At 35.8% G+C, this 24108-nt stretch overlaps 1 protein-coding gene across 1 annotated transcript in view; it reads left to right on the top strand.

The window, feature by feature from the left end:
- Positions 1–8655: 8655 nt before the first annotated feature.
- Positions 8656–24108, top strand: part of LOC101744340 (uncharacterized) — a 99580-nt gene continuing 84127 nt past the window's right edge. The window contains exon 1 of the mRNA XM_004932213.5: positions 8656–9129. The gene's annotated coding sequence lies outside the window, so the exon portion shown is untranslated. The remainder of the gene's footprint in view (positions 9130–24108) is intronic.

Below are 24108 nucleotides of genomic sequence, written 5' to 3'. Positions count from 1 at the left end.
TATGTAGTGGGCGTACACTGTGGTACTTATGTGGTGGAATTTTAGTAAAAAATAAAAACTTATCTTTGAGTGTTGATTTTGTTGCTCGACCATGCTGATTTGTGAAGTAGATGTATAGGCTCATCGGCTGTTGCTGGGGGGTAGTCTTCTTCCGCCGATATGGTTAAATGGTCTCCAGGTTGTTGCTGAGCGGAGGCGGCATGTGATCCCACTTCTGATGACGGAGGAGAAACGCTGATGGAATGTTTTTAAAAAGTGTGACGTCACCATTGCTGACGTCACGGTCATTAAGTTCTCGACGATGACTCATGTTTGGGCTTCCAAAACAAAACTTCACGAGAACTGCGTATATTGCACGAGAAGCATAACAACGTTACAGAGAGATCCGAACTGTACTACGGCTCGGACACGAATGAATAAACGCTAGACAGCACGGCCGTATTTATAGGACTTCGTACACGTCAGCGTGTTTACAAGTATTAAACACGTGAGCGTGTTTACAAGATTTTAAAGTATTGAAATTACAATAAAAGGGACTGTTTAACATCAATTTCTTATCACAGAGTAATTAGTTGATGATCAGTAGGTAAATAGTCATATTTGCGCCGACATATATTTTGACAGCTTTTCATTAACCGCGTTGCATTTATTTAGGTAAGAGTATTTCTGTTAAAATTTAATTGACAATTCGCAGGACCCGCAGGGCTTTTAACGTTCATTAAGTGCATTCTATTCTAACTGGCTGTACATAAATAAAGTTTTCATTCGATTGATTTAATATTTATATGCTTTGTAATTTTATATATTTAGGCAATTTATTATTAACAAAGACTATTAATACGCACGTTTAAAATATCAAAAGATCGAATTAAAAAAATATATGTTTGTAATATGTATGCGGTCATCCACAGTGCGTTTCCAGAGATCTTTTTTGCCACGTACCATCCGGCTATGGAATGAGCTCCCCTCCACGGTGTTTCCCGAGCGCTATGACATGTCCTTCTTCAAACGAGGCTTATGGAGAGTATTAAGCGGTAGGCAGCGGCTTGGCTCTGCCCCTGGCATTGCTGAAGTCCATGGGCGACGGTAACCACTCACCGTCAGGTGGGCCGTATGCCCGTCTGCCTACAAAGGCAAAAATATATATATATAGTTTTATATGAGAAAAATAAATATACCCTATCATTTTTTTTTAGAAGTTTTTTTTTTCTATAGACACGCAGATGAGCTCAAAGTCCACTATAGACATCATAACGTGATTTCCGTCACCCATCTAGACATTTCATATTAAATCTTCGTGTTACTTGAAAATACCTAAATATTCTTAATTGTAAATAGCAAGCAAACATATAGCTGGCCTAAAAAAACCTCATCGTACTGGAACATTTATCAAGTGATTAAACCAACACGACCGAGCCGAGCGTGCTATAGCGCACTCGTGCAAGCAAACAAAATACTTGTAAATGATTTATCGAAGGCTCCATTGTGCCCCGCATCCCCCATGCCGGCTAAATATCAATGACAGTAAGAAAGATTTATTACTTCCCGCAAGAAACACAGAGGCAGAAGTTCGAGTTGCAGTCGGTTAGCGATAAGTTTCGAGTCAGGATTTAAGTATTTAGTTTGGACTGCTTCTTGTGCTCGTTTAATGGATGTTCTTGTAACTGTTAGTATTGATGTATACATACAGTTCGAGATTTAACTTAATCGTGTCGTAAAATGTGTCGTAAAATCTAATACTTCGAATTTGAATTGTATATTTTTTGTAGCTCTAAATGAGTAGACCGATTCTTATCTCGTCATTTCTAAAATACATAGACGTCGAGACGACGACAAAATGAGTCTTGCCATCCACCCATCTTGAGATTGATCTAATTAACTTAGTTGAAATAAGTTAATCTACTTTTTTTAAAGATAAAGAGCACGTCTAAATAGTAAACTGATTTAAACATGAAAATACTAATTCTATTTACCTTGGTAAATCTGGTTGGGTATTACATAAAAGGAATAATATATTTTAAACTTATCAGACTTTGATACGAGTGGATATTTTCAGGTTAATCTGACTTCTTTAAGCTTATCGTTAAAAATTCGATTACTTAGATAGATGTATATTAAACTAATAAGGAGTGTTAAATAGAACGCAACTTGCTTTGTTTGTAATTAAATACATTTATTTTTAATTTCAACAAGTCCACACCTGGTCGAGATTCATTAATTGCTTGGTAAATCACCAGAAAATGTTGAAATATATAAATACAGCATATTATTGAAATTTTGATGACGAAGACGATAAAATTAAAATTTGAAATGAATTTCAAACCTTAACCCAAATAATAAGGACTTTTTTGCCTATAAAGTTCCTATAAAGTTCAAATTAAATTAAGTTTTATTAAACTTGAATTCTATTTTCAAACTCCGTCATTTGTTTATTGCTTAGTCTTTTGTTTTCTTGTTTGTTGTATCTTTTTTATCAAAACGGACTTGATAAGAATACAAGTAATAATGGAATACGAGATCCGTCACGGTAGCAATACGAACGACTCACAACATTAATGACGAGTATGGAGGGAGCACTACAAGTGAACGCACGACGTTATTGCTTTGAATGCTTTCTGATATGAAAATTTTGACCTAAAAAATGAACCCGACGATCGCCCGAAAATTAAAGCCAACCACGATAAATTAAAGGCAATGGACGAAGCCGACGATACTCAATCATCAGCTTACTTCGTAGCAGCTTTCAGCGTTAGCATCAAAACAATATTGGAATATTTTCGTCAAATTAGCTAGGTATAAAACTTGAAGCTGTCGCAGGAGCTGAGCGATTTCCAGCGCGAGGACAGGGTTAAGATATGCCTTGTATTGCTTAAAATACAGAGAAACGAAGGGATTTTGAATCGTATTCTTACTTGCAATAAAAAATGGATTCTTTTTGATACTCGTAAGCGGTGCTCTTGTTGTTTAGACCCTAAGCAATGCTCAAAAGTCAACTTACCTCTAAAAACCCTTTTTGGCGGTTTGGAGCAGGTAAAACTCATCACAACTTCTTAATAAATGGCATCAGCATTATTGCGGATGTGCACTGTGAGGAACTGGATACAGTGATGGAGAAGCTCGTAAATCTCTAGCCAACCTTGGTTAATCGCACGTCCCCACTGCTCTTACACGACAGCGCACACCCTCATATGGCATAGCATACGGTCTCTCTGAGCTATAAGACCTAAGGCTGGAAGAAGTTTTCCGTCATTCACCGTACTTACCAGACAATGCGATGACATATTTATACTTCTTCTAAAGATTTCCAAAGAAACTCTTCTCAGCAAGGAAATAATTTTATACCCAAAAATGGCTTTGAACTGTTTGTGTATTGACTTCTCCAATAATGCAATTGAAAAAATTACCATTGCGCTGGTCGAGATGCATCGATACTACAGGTGCATATTTTGAATAATAGAAATATAAAAAAAAAAAAAAAAAAACCTTCTGCGTGCTAAGCGCCAATTTGTAGGTAAAGACATAATATTTAGTTGATACATATTCGTTTGAAAATCACTTAACTATTATTACAAACCAATAAGAGTTTATCCTCGTTTTTTTTTTTTTTTTTTTTGTTTACTTCATTGACAAAAGCATTCATACGAAAATATAAAAAAAAAACACATGCCAAAATTTAAAAAGCATTAAGTTCTTGTATTACGACTCAAACGGCCATCACAGCTCAATAATCCTAATGGGAAGAATTCCTTAAAGAAAACCCTCCCGGAAACTCGTATGCTACGGCATAAAGAGATCGTTTAGCAAAGAAGAAAATGCGATTAAATTAAATTTCCGCCAGTACGAAGTCTCAAAGGCCCTTTCGATAGCCGCAATATCTCAAGTCGGGCATCAGCTCGGTTCGAGTCCGTCGATCGGGTCTCTCCCCGGTGCGCCTTTTCGTTAGGTCCTATCTAGGCTGCGCTTATGTTTAGCAACGTTTTTGTACGACACAATAATACCTCGTCTTTCAGTTTGGCTTTTAGAAATAGGAACAGCTTCGAATGGTGGGCTCATTTCAAATTTTCCTTTTATATGCCATTATTTATTTGGTAAAATCTATATATATATATGAATGAATTACTGTTCGTTAGTCTCGCTAAAACTCGAGAACCCCTGACCGATTTGGCTAATTTTGGTCTTGAATTATTTGTGGGAGTTCAGAGAAGGTTTAAAAGGTAGATAAATATGAAAATGCTCGGAATTAAATAAAAATAAAAATTTTGTTTTCCCTTTGATGTCCCCCCCCGTCCGACGGATTTCTTTTGTTTGTTTTAAGTTTATTTTATACAAAAGTTTAGGTTTTTTATTTATCGATTGAGGCAATACGAAGTCTGCCGGCTCAGCTAGTATCTCAATAATTATTTTATGAATCTCATAGCGTATTACTATTTACCCTAATGTTACATTAAATTTTAATAATAAATAACTCATTCAGTGACCTAAAAAGACCGATAGCTGATATAAACAAAGAGCTAAGGAATATAAATACTAAATAGACAATTGAAATTTCGAGCTCATGTCTTAAGGTGGCTGTGAACATTCACGTAATGATCCCTAGGGGTTCCGCTTAGTACTTAAGATCAGGTGGACCGTAAGATTGTTCACCCATCTACGAAATAAAAAATACCAGCGCTATTCATACTTAGACGAATTTAGAAGTCATGTGCCGTCTACACTTCGTGCTTCCTGTCTTAACAGTTTTCCACATTCCCTCTCGGGTCGTTTCCTTTAGGTAGTTTCCGAAGGATTAAATGCTTGCTGGAAGCTATTACAGTAAATTTACTTCACACATTAATATTGTGGCGTTCTTTTGACTTTTTTTTTTTTATTGCTTAGATGGGTGGACGAGCTCACAGCCCACCTGATATTAAGTGGTTACTGGAGCCCATAGACATCTACAACGTAAATGCGCCACCTACCTTGAGATATAAGTTCTAAGGTCTCAGTATAGTTACAACGGCTGCCCGACCCTTCAAACCGAAACGCATTACTGCTTCACGGCAGAAATAGGCGGGGCGGTGGTACCTACCCGTGCGGACTCACAAGAGGTCCTACTACCAGTAATAAAGAGTCCTACCACCAGTAATAGAGGTCCTACCACCAGTAATAAATTCCAAAATCACATTTCTAACAAGTAGAAGAATATTTAATACTGGTGCCTGGCGTGTTGGTGACTAACTTTGTAAACCATAAAGGATGATTACGTTGATGTGGTACACATAAATGAACTGATAAGCCAACGTTATTGTATAAAAAATGAGAATTATAAATTTAACTAATTACGCTGGGAGCCCGTTCGGGTCTGTACTAGCTTCGCATTTGTGGAGCAAGAAACATATATTTAAGTCTGAATGTAGTCATGTCTCATGGAACAGTTATCACATAATACAAATTGAAATTTGACCCGGCTTACTTATCTACGTCAATAACGGAATCTAAGCAAAAAAGAAAACTATTCTAAGTCTCTTCTTAGGTCACTTCCATTAAATATACATTAGTGTTCCGGTCTTCGGAATAGCCAGATCGGTGTGTAAGTGCGACGTAGAAAGAATGATCGTCCGCTAATGCCCGTTCCGAAATAGTGAATAGAACGAACTCCCGTGCAGTTTTATTGTACCCTTTCAACGGAATTGACCTCAGAAATGTCTCCATTGTCACTATCAAAGACTTCACATACTGACATTGATAACGAATCTAAATATCACATTCCTTTTTGAAATCTTACTCTACGTATTGTCACTAGGTATACCAATCTAAAGGATACAATCTACCGTATAATTTTTAAGCTTTCACCTCATATTTCAGGTGACGGTATTCACTTTGTGATAGGGATTCCGGTGAGCATTTAACATTGGATGAAATGTCCAACTACAGTAATTCAATTTGTATCATATATGTATATTCCAAATATGGGATATATATTATACAAATTTAATTGATATCATCGTGGATATCGTGGATCGTGCTTCAGTGACGAGTAATAGAGGTCTATTATGTCCAGCATTGGACTGCTATAGGCCGATGATCTGATGTGATGTGATATCCCAAATTCCTATCTCACTTATTAATGAATATGAACAGTTTGAAAATTTTATTACGAAAATAAAGTGTGACTGTCAAATGCATTTTCTTACAAAATAAGGCAAATGAAGATTATAAAGTAAAAAAAATATTGATCGTTTTGGACGGTGTCGCTTCTGTTGTTATTAGGAAAAATTGTGGACATTTTAATTTCGCAAATAATACAGATCAATTAAATTAACGATTTGATTGAGTTACAACACGTGAATAGAAACATAGATCTTAATGAAAAAACTTTTGTACATTTCAATTAGGTCCCTTTGAAATACAGTAATTTTCCGACGTTAACGAGTTAAATTTTATCGAAAATTAATTGCGACATCTTCATTGAAAACTTTTCACTCAAGTTTGGTACCTAAATTTTGTCAGAAACTTTTACAATACATTGTATCTACCGACAAACTCTTAAGGGGTGACTGAGTAACGTTGAAATAAATCTTAAGCAAATTTTCTCTTCAATCACCCGTTGATGTTTTCGAGTGGATGCCCAAAACATTATTAAGAAAGTTGCGAGTCTCGTTTCGCGCTAAGTTTAATTACGGCAAATCAATAAACTTCGGTAAATACTCGTGCCTAATGTTATTTGCTTGAGACCGACTTAAGGACAGTTTAATTAAGTTTCTTCCAGTGTAGCACCTTTGACGAATAAACACGGCTTTCCGTTCATTTATGTTCGCATTGTTTGACTTTGTGAAAGGCAGCTCAATGTTTTTAATTGACTAGAGTAACTGATTGACTGGCTGTGGCACAATTTGGTCTTGAGTTTTTTTATTATTGCCCTTGTAGGCCGACGATCATACGGTCCGCCTGATGGTGAGTGGTTACCGTTGGCCATGGACTTGTGGCGGGTAGCCATCATACAATGCAAGATATTTGACAAATGCCTGAATCTCGCTTACGACATTTTCAAGATAAGCTCGCATATATACAAGTTCCGAACAACAACATTCGGACCGTCGGTCTACCGAGAAAATATCACCCGCACGGTGGAAGATCTTCCCTTTGTCGTTTAAGCCTCCCAAGCTGTGACATTGCTACCCACCATAGACTTCAGCTATGCCAGGGGCAGAACCAAGCCGCTGTCTACCGCAAACCGGAATCTATAGTCATTACCACCTGAGCACTGCTACTTGCTAATACTAACTTGAGGTATTAGTTGCATTGGAAAGATGACTATGCCGGTCATTAAATAAAATCACTTCGCGACACGAAATAAGTAGGATAGTGGCAGTAGCCCGAATAGTTACTACGCCCTATGAACTATTCTGAAGACAAAAACAAATCGGTAGGTGTACAGCGTGTTGGGAAAGAAGGGTATTATTTACTGCCTTTTACAGAATCTCTCGTTTTTAAATCTCTCGTCTTTTATTTGCTGAATACTAGAAGCGCTAGTACTTAATCATTCTCGGATATTAATAATACTACTGAAGCAGCAAGCCGCTGTCGATCTTGAAAAGTTTTTTGAAGTTATACTTCTTTAGGCGCGTTATGTAAAATTTATGAGAGTGAAATTTTACGATGCGCGCGCACCGTGACACAAAATTAACAGAATGAAGTTGCCCACTAAATCGCTCATTACAATACGACCGACGTAACTTACGATGTCAAGAAAAGGGATGTCCAATATGCGTGTTCGAGGATGTTGTTTAATCGAGTTTTTTTCAAATTGATTATAATTTAAATAAAAAAAAGAAATAAAAATAAAGTATAACTTCTTACGCACGCACATAAGTACACGCAACCTTTTTTTGATAAAATCTTGGTTAAAGGAATAGAGGTGAAGGAAAGAGGTTAATGGTTCTTAGAAAAGATCGTGAGCATTCAAGAGCTGGATGGTACGTGACAGAAATGATCTCTGGAAATGTATTATGGAGGAGGGCAGTGGTCGCAACTAGTAGGGGTCACTGTGATTAATTTTGATAATGACAAAACAATAGACTGCCAATCATGTATCGTGAGCTCATTTCTTTATTGTATATATTGGTAAAGTGCCCACTCTACAAGTTACGCCCTCACAATTTATACTACTGTGTACAAAAACACAACACTATAATAACAACGGTAATCATTCACGGTTAACATATAAAAATGTGAAAGAAAGTAGGTAATGAACAAACTAAAGAAAAAATTAAGAAAAACTTTTCAACCAAATATAATAAAATACCAGGATAGGTTGGTTTTCGGTCGTACTCATTTCGAAAATTTTCACCTATTTTTTGTTAAATATAAGTTTCCTTTCTTCTGAATTAAAACAAAGCTTTCAAATTGAAATCATCGTTTGAGCTTACAATTTTAAATCTGTTGTGTGTGTTGCCTGGTGCGTCGGTATCGCCGCTTGTGAGAGTGAATCAACATCAGTGTGTTCATCATTTACAAGGCCAAAAATGTTACTTTCCCGCTTACTCCCACAGGGCTCTTGTAATCGCTGCAGCTGTGTGAGTGAGTAGGGCTGTCGGTGTTCGTTCTCGGGCTTCTTGCGTGTGTGGGTGACCGATCCGGGCCCGCGTAGCCCCCGCCAGTTACGAGACGATCGTAGCGGCACTACGACGTTCCTACGCCGTAGATTACCGCAGCGATCGCTCCTACCCGCATCGGACAATAGAACCGGCGACAGATCGCGGCGTTTTGTTATTATTTTTTTGTTAGATGTGAATAAAAGACTCTTTGTGATATCCTTTTCCACTCGTAAAGCGGAGACAGTATGCTGGAAGGACGTTCCTTTGTCCTCTACATAAACTGTCACTGAGGCGCTATGAAAATTTTGAACATTAATTTGTCAGTATTATGGCTCACAAATTGGGACAGCTTAGTCGTGTTGCGGTTAACTGAGCGGATTGTAAGGGATCGGTTAGGCGTTGTGTATAAATAAGCAAGCGCGCCGAAACCATTTTAGGTGTACTATTGTAATCTCATGTGAACGCATTTATGTGTTGTGTAGCGTAATTAAAACAAGACAATTGAACTGTAAGTGTTAACATGGAGTTGATAATAAGCGCTCAAATATAACAGGTAATTTTTATGATTTACATTTACTTTTATTGTTGCCGTAGTAATTAATAGTAGTTTATTTTTACTCAAAATCTAAGACGTTTGCCGAGTTTTTAAATTTAAAGGCTCTAGTACATTTCTTATCAGCGATGAATGAAAGTGTAATTTTGGCATGGGATATTTAATTTAAATAACTGCTTAGAGAACTTTCTTGGTTAGATCCATTAGAAATATAATTCTAATTACGGCTTTCATCTTTATTAATCCTGTTGTAAAACGTTGAAAATATTATTTATAGAAATCTTTGAGTTCTCATAACACTTTCTTTTCTTATTTTAATTTCAATGTATGGAATTAAGTGTAATGTTAAAATTTTCAACGTTTTAAGTATAATTTGTGACATTACAACAATTATACTGTATTTGGAAAGGTGTTATTTTAGCGTTGTGACATAATCTTTTTCGAACCAACTTTCGAGTGGGTCCTTAGCAGTAGTCGCTTAGCTTTGCCCTTGCCATTGATAATGCCCATAAATTACGGTGATCACTTGCCATTAGATATGGCCTGTGTAGCAAAATATTGCATCGTTTTTGAGCTAACGGTACATTGAACGCAATATTTTTAGGCAGGTTAGGTTTGTAGGCAGCGACTCGGCTCTGCCCCTGGCATTGCTGAAGTCCATGGGCGACGGTAACCACTCACCATCACGTGGGCCGTGTGCTCGTCTGCCTACAAGGGCAATAAAAATAAATAAAAAACTCAACGATACCAATTTTCTGTTCTTTTAGCTTGTCCTTGCCGATGTACCAGAAATTTAGACGCGGTCGTCATGTATCGTCTTTACTATTTATAGAATTTTAGGAAATTTGTGAATTGAAAACTGAAATATATTTTATCAAATATTTTCAATAAGTCATGTGTCGATTTGAGGCACGAGTGAATACCGAGGCAAGAAAGTACCTTACCCCACTATATGGAATGCGATGTAACTGATGCCCGGCTCAGTTTTTTTTTTTAAGTTATTTAACTTAAATTTTGCTTAGCAGAAGAATTTGCTAAACGAAACATAGACTCTTAACAACATAGGAAGTTTATTCGTGAACGCACAATCTAAAGTAAAGTCAGCCTACGGACGTCCTTGGCGCGGCACGATACCTTTGACCTTAAACACGTCATTTCGGATCCTCCTGATCCACTAACAGTGCTTTTAGGTACTTCAAGCACCGGTCATCGTTCTTAACCGTTAACCCACAGATCCAGCCCACTGAGTTTCTCGCCGGATCTTCTCAGTGGGTCGCGTTTCCGATCCGGTGGTAGATTCTGCGAAGCACGGCTCTTGCTAGGGTTCGTGTTAGCAACGTCGTCAGGTTTGAGTCCCGTGAGCTCACCTACTAGTTAAGATTACGCTGAAATAGCCTCTCAAGCCTATCAGCTTAGCTAGGAAAAAAAAACCTTAAGGGCATATGTACTGAATTTCAATTTGGTTACATCGCGTACCTGAAAATGAATCATTTGTAAAACGTAAATTTCCACTCATCGTTTTCAGGTTCGGATTTGTCGGTAAGTTATGATATCAGAGAAAAAAAGGTAGGCAATTAAAATCGAATGTTTTACTAATGGAAAGGAGCTGTAACACAAATGCACCCTGTATATATTTTGAAGTCGGCTATAAATTTCAGATTAAGAAATAAATAATAATAGGGATTATGGTCATAACAGGAACTGACAACAAAGAAGATTGAGATTTGAATAACGGTCACAAATTACCGGATCTGCTTTGTGTAGGATAAATCAAGCGGTCAATGATCCTATTGAATTCAACGATTATTATAATTATCTTTGAATGTAACATTATTATGCTATTGTAGTGTACAGTAATATATACCTCATTCAAGCTTAAATAAGATTCAATACTTAATATGGATGGTTTCAAAATTGTAAATATTTTATCGAAAGGAAGCTATGTATTACTAAATATAAACGGTTTCACTTATATTGAATTGAACAAACAGATATTTTGGCACAAATATAAATTTTACCAAGTGATATAATCGTAATCTTTGACAAAATAAACTTATTACAAACTTTACTGTTATTTTAAGAATACAAAATGAACGATGTATTTCTTTCTATTAATTTTAGACTTAAGGGTTTTCCGCTTTCGATTTATCAATAAACCAGTCTAAATGCTATTTTAATAATTTAAATCATTATCATTAAAATAATTGGAAGCATTTTTGTATGAGTTTGGATGGAACATGGAGCGTTGTTTTGTTTCATTCATGTATTAAGTATAAGTACTTTACACTTGAAGATTTTTTTAGATTTAGTTTAGACAGAAGCATTCTACAAAATTCACTATCAAACATAAGAAATTTTGCGGCCCTGTTAATAGCATCACTGTACATACATCACTGGTGGTAGGACCTCTTGGGAGTCCGCACGGGTAGGTACCACCACCCCGCCTATTTCCGCCGTGAAGCAGTAATGCGTTTCGGTTCGAAGGGTGAGCTAGCCGTTGTAACTATACTGAGGCCTTAGAATTTATATCTCGAGGGGGGTGGCGCATTTACGTTGTAGATGTCTATGGGCTCCAGTAACCACTTAACACCAGGTGCGCTGTGAGCTCGTCCATCCATCTAAGCAATAGCATCTAAGCACTTAAATAGAAATTTAAGTGAGATTTATTAGTTCCAGTTTCGACTTTACTATTAGAGTCTGAATAAGCCTCAAACAGCTTTTATTATTATAAATTACATAATCGAATTATAGTTAAATATTAATAAAAATTTCAAATTATATCCCAGTCATAAATTTGACATAAAAGATCCCAAAGGTCAAATGTTAAGCAATGTTTACCCAGCTTCTAAAAAGATCCGTAATAGTTTCTTATCTATTTAGTGTGCTGGTCTTACAGTCCTCTGTAATTCTACGTCTAATTGCTATGAGATTGAATACAATCTCACAGTAATTATGGAAAAAATGGTTATAAGACTTTATTATCTTCTTGAAATAAAGTTTAATATTAAATTGTTTTGCAATCTAAGTCGAAATAAAAAATAGCACCTTAGCAATTAGTTTTAACTTATTAATTACTATAGTGATACTATGAACTATAAATTATAATGCATGTATCGATCTCAAAATCCATATGAACTGGTATGTAAGTATTTTTCAAATTTAAACATTGATTCCGTGCAATGAATATTATGTTCATATGGATATTTGTCCGGGTTACACATGTACATTTAACTTACTGCACCCATTAATTTAATACCGCTTAAAACATGTGCGATTGCATTTTCACATTCAAACTGACACTTTTGCAGGATTTATTCCTCTCTGTAGTTACAGACTAAAAAAATAAACAATTTTACTGCTACAACAACAGTGGAACTGTTACAGCAACTAAATAAGCAATTCTATAATTAAGTCGTAATTCTGATAAATCCAGCTTAAATTCTTCTCGGGTTTTTATGCCCTTAAGAGAGCTTAGTTCGGAAGATGATTTCAAAGAAAGTTGTCAGTGGCAATTTTTTTTTTATTGCTTATGATGTTGGACGAGCTCACAGCCCACCTGATGTTAAGTGTTTACTGGAGCCCATAGACATCTACAACGTAAATGCGCCACCCACCTTGAGATAAGTTTTAAGGTCTCAGTATAGTTACAACGGCTGCCCCATCCTTCAAGCCGAAACGCATTACTGCTTCACGGCAGAAATAGGCGGGGTGGTGGTACCTACCCCCGTGGACTCACAAGAGGTCCTACCACCAGTAAGGTAGCTACCTGAGGTATCTCTCAATATTACCAAGACATTAAGATAGAAATGCCAGTTACATATGAAAACATTTTTCGAGTGTAACAAAACAGCTGTACCAATCCCTGCGAGCCCATACTCAGCATATACATATTCGTTATTATTTAAAGTTTAAATAGTATTAAATACAAGTAGGTACAAAGTATTCTTAGTTCAAGTCAATGATTTAAAGTATTTTGATGCCACGTTTCACATAAGATCGATAATCTTGCAATTAGAACCTTGTAGGTATATTGTGTGTTCGTAAGGATAGGCACGTCATTGTCACATTATTTTGCAAAATATTTGTAAGTTTCGATTATAATATAATATGTATAACATACTTTACTATATCTTTCCCTCACTGCAAAGGATCGCGACCACATCTGACTTTCCTCCGCAGTGTTTGGTCATGGGTGGCACGGACTGCATGGTACAGACTACCACCAATTGCTTCCCTTACTAGATCTGACCATCTGGTGTTATGCCCAAGGCGCGCTCGCCCTCTATGCGACCCGCAATTATGAGCTTCCCTAATTCATGTCTGGGAGACCGCATTATGTGTCCGAAGAAGCTCATAACATACTACATATATACTATACATACTATAAACTACCACCTCATTTTTTTTAAGCTGGAGACGGTATTATCGTTTGATGTACATTTGGAGGGAGTTAAAGGAAATAATGATGTCGTTGTTATGAAATATTTGTGTGATATATGTATGCTGGAAATGCTTACGAATAATATCTAATTCTACTCATAAAAGAAATAAAATCATGTCTCGTTTCTTCAAAATATAACTATTTAATAAATGGGTACACGCGTTATAACTTTCATTTGGCGGAGACAAGGACCTTCAGCTACTCATTCCTTTGGTTGTCGTGGGAACGGCGCAGCGGGATTTTCCGCTGTGAAATATCTTTTGTCATTTTATTTCAGTGTGAGTTTTCAGAGAAAATGTCAGCGAGTCTTAATATAAATTTAAATTGTCATTCTCGTGCGCTGACTTAATGTGAGAAAGCATGATGTACGAGTATTACAATATTAGGTTAATTAATATGTTTTTACTGGGAAATGCAATTATATTTCAGTAGCACGAATGTTGGATCTGAAATATTATTTTGAGCTGGAAATCAAATTGTGAACGTATTTACAAATTAAAACTTTGAATTTCATGAAACTCTCATTGCTTTTCAACACAAACAGTATGAAATACTAAATTGTGCGGGATTAAATATATCCTACAAATATGTATGTAAATGTTGCTTTATATAAATAAGCTTTAATCTTATAATAATGGCGTTCAGTTGTTTGAGAACCTAAAATATCCGACGATCACTATAAAGGTTTTGTAAACCCAATTAACTTCATTTGAGTTTGACAGAAATAAACATTAAATGAAACTTAATCACGACATTGCCAAAAATTACAAAAACTAAATTTTTTTAGTAACTAATAGTTTTGGTCAGTGTTTATACGTTTTTTTTTACCACGCCTTCCTCACTTTAACCATGTGCATGCTTTGTTTTCGGGTTCATGTGTTTTTCTCTGCTTATTTTTTAGTTTATATCACGGTGTAAGTATATGCACACGTAGCTTTAACTCCTGCAGAACACGAAAGGGAAACGGGTGTGACTGAAAATCAGCGCTGAAACTACGTCAGGTAGCATCGGCTGAGATTTTGATTCTTTTTGATTTATCTATATAAAGTAAGTAAGCGTTTTCTATGTGAAAAGTTATATTATTATGTATTTTTTTGATGTTATTTACATTGATGGTTGAAACATAACGGTTTAACTTTTCAGGAACATTTTACACTACTGCTTATTCTGATGTAACGATTTTTAGGATTGTGGAAATAAATAGGACATTTTGAAATCCCATAAGGCTAGGTACACACACAATTTTTCTTTTTTTGCCGCGAAACATTCATGCGTTTCTGTTTTAAAGCGGGACAATAGTTAGACAGTTAAATTGATTCTTCGACCACATTTGCCAGGGTGGGTGAGGGTTGTGATATTTATCGATTTCGAACCATTTAACATCAGGTGGATCGTAAACTCACTTATCTATCATGGCATAAAAAATAGATCTTAATGATTTTAAACATCAGAAGATTTCCGATAATTCCAATTTATGTAAAAAGCGACTTAGTGATTTAATGGTGATAGGACCTCTTGTGAGTCCGCACGGGTAGGTAACCACCACCCTGCCTATTTCTGCCGTGAAGCAGCAATGCGTTTCAGTTCGAAGGGTGTGGCAGCCGTTGTTCACTACACTGAGACCTTAGAACTCATATCTCAAGGTGGGTGGCGGCATTTACCTTGTTGATGTCTATGGGCTCCGGTAACCCATTAACACCAGATGGGCTGTGAGCTCGTCCACCCATCTATGCAATAAAAAAAAGATTAACAGGTTACAAGTTAAGAATTTTTCTCTTGTTAATAATAATAGTATCAAACCTATTGAGACCTTAAACACCTATTTGTGAAGAATAAATGACCTTAAGCTTCGAACAATTAATATCGTTTACGATCATCAAAGTTATTCGGCACTACCAGGAATTAACCCAAGCCTCGCAATCTAAATAAGCTGTCTAATTAGTTAGACTGCTTACTTAGTGCTTAGGCACTAATAACCAGGCAATTGTCAAACTCATTATTTTCTGTATTTCGGATATACACCTATTACTAATATTATAGCACAATATCTCTATATATAAAAATGAATTGCTGTTCGTTAGACTCGCTAAAATTCGAGAACGGCTGGACCGATTTGGCTAATTTTGGTCTTGAATTATTCGCGGAAGTCCAGGGAAGGTTTAAAAGGTGAGAAAATATAAAAAAAGCTCGGAATTATACAAAAAACAAACAATTTTGTTTTTCCTTTGATGTGTCCCATTGATGTGTCTTTTATTTATCGATTGAAGCACAACGAAGTCTGCCGGGTCAGCTAGTTAGTAATAAATATATGATTTAAATCAGAACTGAAGATTGTCCGAATAGATACAAGGCTTCAGTCCGTACTTATACAATGGACGGCTCCGAATCCTACCTTAAAGTTATGTGTATACTTGAAACTGCACGATGTTACCGTAGTGTAGGTGAACCATACATTGTGATGGCTCAGACATTTTTTTAAAATCAAATAATGTTTTCGCAAAAAAGAAAACGGTTTTTTTCCTCTTCATTTGAAACAAAATAAGTAAATATATTTTTCCGAGTAACGTCTTACGTCGTAACCGTTTTAGGCGAAAATCACGTAGGCTAAATGTACGCATAGAATGAGAAAATCTAAATGATTTTGCTGGCGCCCTTAGCCAGTTCTACAAAATGTTTTGTAAAATAAGTTATCGCGAAATCTAACCCTTAATAGAAAATTTCGTTCACTTAAAACTAACTTTTTCCAATACTCGGTTAATCTTGAATATTCAGATGTTTTTCTGAAAGTCTATAGTCATAAATGGTTTGTGATGAAAAGTACTTGAGTTTTTCTTAACTTCTCAATTTTCGGAGAAGTGCTATATCAGTTTTTTATTTTCTTCCTATCGGAAAGAAGTTGAGATTTTGATTCTTATATTTTTGACTGCCTTCTGATTATGTTCGTTGCGGGATTCAAGACAAATCAGCTTTGCTTCAGGTGAATATCCTTCAGAGCAGTTTCATTGTGATCGTCACTGTTTGTTCTGCCAATATAAAAGTTACAATCGAGCATGTGGGCGAATATCCAAAAAAAAACATTGCATTACGAAAGTTGTTCGATAAGTCCATTTTAATATTCTTAAGTGACATGAACAATGTAGAAACAATATCCTTGTTTAGGTTTTGTTGTTGGTCACTATGGTTGTTGTTTGCAAAAGCAGCGATACCGCGATTGACTGGCTTCATTGTTTGACGCGACGGCCGAGGCTCTATTGTGGTACGAGAATGTCATGACGCCCGATGCGGATCGTGTACTCGAATATTGTGTTCCCAGAACAAGTTATGGTTACATAAAATACCAAGTATATTTCATATTGGTTTTTGTATCTTTATCTATACTAGAGGTACCGCAGTAGTCGATTTTTCGAAGTACGACTATAATTAATTGGAATTGTATAATAAGTTTGTACACTATTATGATTGTATTTTATATTTCTATAATCACAAATTTCGCCTACACTATAAAATTTTTTAATAAAGACAAACAATATTTGATCTATTCTCAATTTGACCATAGACGTCAAGAACAAAAGTTTGACAATAAATAAATAGTATGCATGCGTGTGTGCGTCAAATACATGGTATGTAGTGTGTGTAATGTTTTCTTTATTGATTTAATGTATCTTTTATGCATTATTTTAAAAAAATATTAGCATTGTGCACTTCTTCTCTATATTCTCTATAAGTGTAGAAAATTTCATACTCTTCCGTCCGCGCAATTTTCGTAAAAAGGGATACAAAGTTTTTGCTTCACGTATTAATATATAGATATTACTATATACTATATATTTCTACCGTTTTCATTAGAGGAAAAGTATACATGACCGACTTAGCGAAAAACTATTACTGTGGTTCCTGGGCATCAGTAAAGCCATGCTTGGTAGCGAGTTACCGTTACGGAACGTTACAAATCTCATGTTAAGGACACGTTATAAATGTCAGTGTTAGCATTCAGCACGGGGCTATAGTTGTAATATTCTAGAAACTAACATTGAAATGAGAATGTAAGTTTGTTCCATTTTGTTTTTTACTAGTGGTAGGACCGCTTGTGAGTCCGCACGGGTAGGTACCACTGCCCTGCCTATTCCTGCCGTGAAGCAGTAATGCGTTTCGGTTTGAAGGGTGGGGCAGCCGTTGTAACTATACTGAGACCTCCGAACTTATATATCAAGGTAGGTGGCGCATTTACGTTGTAGATGTCTATGGGCTCCAGTAACCACTAAAAACCAGGTGGGCTGTGAGCTCGTCCAACCATCTTTTTTTTATTGCATAAATGGGTGGACGAGCTCACAGCCCACCGAAACGCATAACTGCTTCACGGCAGAAATAGGCAGGGCGGTGCTACCCACCCGCGCGGACTGAGCAACATCCATCAACAACAACTGAGCCCATCTAAGCAACAAATAAATAAAAATAAAAAACATGCCTTAAATACTCAACCGATGATCGTGAAATTTTGAGTCCTCGTTTTTAATGGTACCTAAAAGTACATATTATTATGTACCACAGCGGTACATTTAAGCTGTTCGTTTTCTGTTTTAAGTTGACCACGCTCCCGCCGACAAATCGTAGATTTTAACACGAACCCGAATTAACGGTAATGTCGTTCGTTATTTTTATACAGGCGATATCCATAACATAAGGCCGTTTTGGCTATAATCACGTATCTGTATGCAAATCTCAATGGACAGGACGATCGTTTGCCGTGGTATAATTGCTCGACGGATGGGTTTCCGCACTCGTAACAGACGGGGGGGGGAAATTATATCTTTATTAATAACCGACCCGTAGCTGTGCTTGTGTAATTTTATTAGATTTTAAATCTCTTTTTTATTTTATTTTTTGGTTCCAATTCTCTTTATTGGTTGGATGGACAAACGAAATCAGGGTCACTTTGAGACGTAACATTGCGGTGGGCAGTGTCTTCACTATGCCCCTGGCATTGCGGATGTCCATGAGCGACGGTAAACACTTATCATCAGATGGGCTGTATGCTTGTTCGCCTACAGAGGTGTACCTGTTTAAAAAAAATATGTGTGGTGTCGTGGGACACCGGATAGGAACGAAGCTCCTTATTATAAAAATATTAATTTTAAGTTCTATTCGAGGTATAAAGAAAACAAAACTGGAGGTTTCGCAACAACCCACGGTCATTTGGTAACGTGCGAACTTATTGTGGTACACTTCATTCACGGTTGTTTGCATAAGAGTTAGTGTATTGCGCAAACGAACGCTCTGAGATCGTGGTCAATGAATGATAAGAAAATATCTTATTTTTTGGACGTTATTACAAAATTAAGTCGTGCACTGTGTGCATTACTAATAAAAATCTTACGTTACGGACGTTTTTTTCCCGGTTACGGTACACCTCCGCATCGTTCCATAAGGAATTTCATTCCAAAAATCTCTCAAGTGTTTGGACGTAATGGCAGTCCTACCTGTGGGAGATTACAAAATGCCCTACCAAAAGAAATTGTATCTAGCTTTTGATAGGAACCAAGGGGCTAAAGATCAAGTAGAAGTTTTACTCTAGGCTATACTGTGGTCGTGCCTTTGTCTTTGTTGGTGTCTATGGCTGCGACCATTTTCCATCAGGTTCCATGAAAAGCACCCCACGCTTTTTTTTACAATAAAATCATTTTTTTACAGTTTTTTAATTCAAATTTATTAAAATTTATTTTTTAGTTTGATTTTCTATAAGTGTTTTTTTTTGTTTACTATTATTTATTGTTAATTTTTTCGTTGAATTTAAATATCTTCACTTTTTTCTTTTCAAATTTTTTTTTAATATTCAATTGTCATCGGTCCTTAATAAGTATACCAAATTTCGAGTTAATCCGACGTTTTGAAGGGGGTCAAAATCATGTTAAAAGATTCCGTTACAAACATACATACCTACGTCTGAAGCTAATAAAAGCGTATTAAAATACGACAGGGCATAGAAAATTGACGTAGGAATACCAGAAACATTTTACGCATAACCATTTGTAAGGAATATTAAAATGAATGTCACGAACGATAATCATTATTTACAGAGTCCGCATTATTTTTACGTTTTTTCTCGGCGATTCACGAGCAGCGGGCCTCACTTATTCAAATTAATTTCATTTCTTCAGTACTATTAAAAATAATATTTTCATAATAAAATACGCGTATGTTATCGTCTAATAAGTTCGTTTCTTTGTACTTTAACTATATGTCTTCATGTGTTTTCATTTCTTCAAAAGAATATCTCATGCGTATTTAATGTTCATTAGCTCATTCGCGTGCCAAAATAACTGTAATATTTTATTATTTATGATGTAAAATTGGTGAATTGCGTAGTCATTAATGAAGATCAATCGAGCCGAATGAAAGATCAGAAAGATGTTGATATAATAATAGTCATCATGCTATTTCGAAACTCCGAGCTGAAGCCGTACTCGCCCATATGTTCTAGTGAAATTGGAAAGGCCTCCGGGCCATAATTAATCTTTTCTTCCTAAAAAACATGCAAATAAGATAAGCAAAAAAAATATTCTGAAACACAACAATAAATTGCGACAATAACTCGTTGTTTTTGGTACAGTGAAATAATACTAGCACAGTTATGTATTTGATTTCGATTCGAAGTGGTTTTAGAATACAATGGCTGCCTCACTCTTCAAACCGATCGCATTGCGGTTTCACGGCAGAAATAGGCAGAGCGGTGGTACCTACCTACCCGTGCGGACTCACATGACGCCCTACCACCGGTAATTATGCAAATTATGTTATTGCGGGTTTGATTTTTATTACAAGATGTTATTCCTTCACCGTGGAAGTCAATCGTGAATATTTGATAAGGCCTTATTTCATTAGAAAAATTGGTACCTGCCTATTGGTAAAATGATATAATACTGACTGAATAATACTGACTGATATAATAATAAATTAGTAGGAAATACATATTAACTTAAAATCAAGTATCGAAATAAAACTCAGAATAGGCGTAATAGTCTTTTCCTCTTTTTAAAGTTATACTCGAGTTGCATGCTTTGGCACTGCCAACACCTTGACTCGTTTTATAAAGCATACTCGAAGAAAATAAGTAAGAATCAAGTAAGATCGACCAAGTAAATTCATTGAACAATATTTTTTTGTTAAATTATTACATCGAGATAAGGTATAATCTCTATATATAAAAATGAATTGCTGTTCGTTAGTCTCCCTAAAACTCGAGAACGGCTGGACCGATTTGGCTAATTTTGGTCTTGAATTATTTGTGGAAGTCTAGAGAAGGTTCAAAAGGTAGATAAATATGAAAATGGATTTTGTTTTCCCTTTGATGTGTCCCCCGTCGGACGGATTCCTTTTGTTTGTTTTAAGTTTATTTTATACAAAACTTTAGGTCTTTTATTTATCGATTTTTATTGTAAAAACTGAGTATCTGTTATGACTATTTCAAAAACTTTGTTGGGATATTTTATATAGGTATTTTTTGCGTGATTTTTTGAAGAACATATTTGGTTACAAATACCAATTGACATAAACTGATAGATATATGACTGACTAAGCTAATAAGAGCACTTTTTTATAAAATCATGACAAAAAGATAAGACATTAGGAATACTAATCAATCAAAGTACATTAATAAAATTGTCACTATGAATTACTAGATTTTATCATTCCGTTTCTTGGTCGATTGGGCAGTCATTAACGAGAGTACCCTTTCGATCGATAGGGACGGACAGACGCTGACATTCTAATTATTATGATAACGCTGACGTAGGGTGAGGCTATGGGGGAATATTTCTACTGAGTATTATATCTGATTACATAACAAATTGACTTCATGCGAGATCTTTCCAGAAAACAAATAAAATACTTTTTAATCGTGTATTTTTTATTATTATTTGAATACCAGAAGTAAAGTCGACTTAACCTAATAAGTATATGGCTCTAATAAAGAATGAACTGGTCTCTTGTGAGTCCGCGCGGGTAGGTACCACAGCCATGCCTATTTCTGCCGTGAAGCAGTAATGCGTTTCGGTTTGAAGGGCGGGGTAGCCGTTGTGACTATACTTGAGACCTTAGAACTTATATCTCAAGGTGGGTGGCGCATTTACGTCGTAGATGTCTATGGGCTCCAGTAACCACTTAACACCAGGTGGGCTGTGAGGTCGTCCACCCATCTAAGCAATAAAAAAAATATGAAAAAAAAAGAATAGCAGAAGTAAAGATTTGCAAATTCATAAATAAAAACTACACCTTTACGAGCTACGTAGTGTGAATTAGTAACCGAGGTAGTCAGAAGACAATATGAATTACGCATTTTCAATTAAGACATGAGGTCGCAATAGTAATAAATAGCCCTGGAAATCGGAACGTGTGAGGTCTTACTACAAAAACAGAGAGAATATTGCTAACCGATTTGATTTAAGATAAAAAATGTTTGCCTAGCCCGACTCATAAGCACCGGTGGCCTGTTATAGATCAAGGTGGATGTGAGATAGTGTCAACAATCATGCAAATTATTTGTGATTTACATTTTAATGGTAAACCTAATTTGCCTAAAAGGTACATTTTAATGTTGTATGGACGTTTAGAACGTTTTATGGAGACTCCAATGAGATATTTGAGATGATCTTAACGTTATTTATTGGCAGCGGCGTCAGGCGCCAGACTTCATCTCTATTGCCAATTCAGTCAAGCACAGTACCTTTAAGAAATTAACTACCACCAATTATCTTCCTTAGCGATATCAGCTGTCCTTCTTCATTTCTTTTATGCATTAGATAGGTGGACAAGTTCTTGACCCACGTTACAACCTTCACCCACTCACCTTCAGGCGTGAGGTCAAAGTCTTAATTGCATTCTACAGCGGCTATCTCTGGGAACACACCAGAACATGCAATTTCTGCCTGTTAAAAATAAATTGAGTGGCGATAACAGCTAACCCTCCGATTTTTTTATTGGTCTTACGCAAATTTAGTAAATTTTGCGGGTTTGAATTTTATCATACCTATAGAATTGTATTCCTACGTCCTATTAGATAAGTATTTCCTTAGAAAAAATAATGCTGTTTCGATTTGAGCACCGTCATTGTCAAGTCGCTTAATAAATTAGGCGTCTTATTAATTAGACGAAAATAGCTTTCATATTTCTTCAAATGAGGTTTGATACGAATCTTTAGGTATTAACGATTGATATAATTTGGAGTGAAAATCTTTTTAATAATCATCAAAATAACTTGAAACAAAAACATTTTCTAAGAAACCGCATAAACTAAAGGAATTAAAAGTGAGACCCATTTTTGGTTATCTTTGTTCGAATGATTATCTCTAACTTACGTGGTTACAATTTAATATTCCGGATTATCTTTTATCAGTCTTAGTATTACTATGCACGTTGAATTCTTAATGAAATTGACTTGAGTGGACGTCGAATTTACAGAAGACAAAAATCTTTATAGGTAGCGAAGGTGAAGCAATAAAAAGGAGCATTGAGCGTTCAATTCAATTTGCACAGTTTCGTTCGAGAAAACGGCGACATTGCTGATAGCAGCTATCTGGATACTTGGAGCGTCAAACGTAAATCGTGATTCACATAACGACTCTTGTTGATAATAATGCCCTTGGACAAAGGTCATACCTTTCATTTTATTTATTAAGAAATGTGTTTAAAGCTCGAGTAGATACGTTTGTTACGCGCTGGGATTCGGGCTAAATAAAAATTCGAGTCACACAAGTCAAGTAATGTGTTTCCGGTATCTGACAATAGCTGGCGTTGTACTCCTCGAGCGTTCTAGATGTTACTAGTTCCTTCGATATTCGTTCGGCTATTCGGCGATAGATGGCGTTATTCTTACTGGTGTAACATGTTTATATGTATTTATAGTCATCATCCGTGATCACAGATCAGACAGACCTCACAGATATCTTAATGATCATGTCTTGAAATATTAATTTCAGTGCTTAATGAATGACTCCTAATGTTAAGTATAATATCATGTGTGAAATTTAATATAATGCCTTTGTTCTTTGATGACTACGGCATTCTGTTTTGTCTTTTTTTAGTTAATTATGCTATATTTTGTGAGTTACAAATAAATTGATCGATGGAAACACACTTAAACGTACAAACAACATTAAAACAAAAACAAATCTAGTGATAAATCTACGAGTGTTTTTTTAAGAGCACACAAATTGTAAGTACAACACTATTTTTTGACTTTTCAAAACATTTATTATCATTTTAAGCAATGTTTACTTAAAATAAAGTGTCAATTGTACATTTTTACTGTTTAAAGTTTTATTAAAATTTTACGGTTTTAATCTCGAATTTTTTGTCAATCGATTGTCATTTTGTCCAGTTGTCATTATATTAACAAATACAAACGTAGGAATTTGTGAGACTTACAGTTTTCGTGGTCACTGACGATGAGTTTTAATTGTGTCCACGTCTCGCGAAAACCGAAGAAAATATGTATTGAGTTTTAGTTATTTTTTTTTGTGTTCGATAAACAGTCTATCATATAA

This window comes from Bombyx mori, chromosome 8 (assembly GCF_030269925.1).
Source record: "Bombyx mori chromosome 8, ASM3026992v2".
Classification (NCBI taxonomy): domain Eukaryota; kingdom Metazoa; phylum Arthropoda; class Insecta; order Lepidoptera; family Bombycidae; genus Bombyx; species Bombyx mori.
Note: the sequence above shows the minus strand (reverse complement) of the source record. Positions and strands in the feature narration are given on the sequence as shown.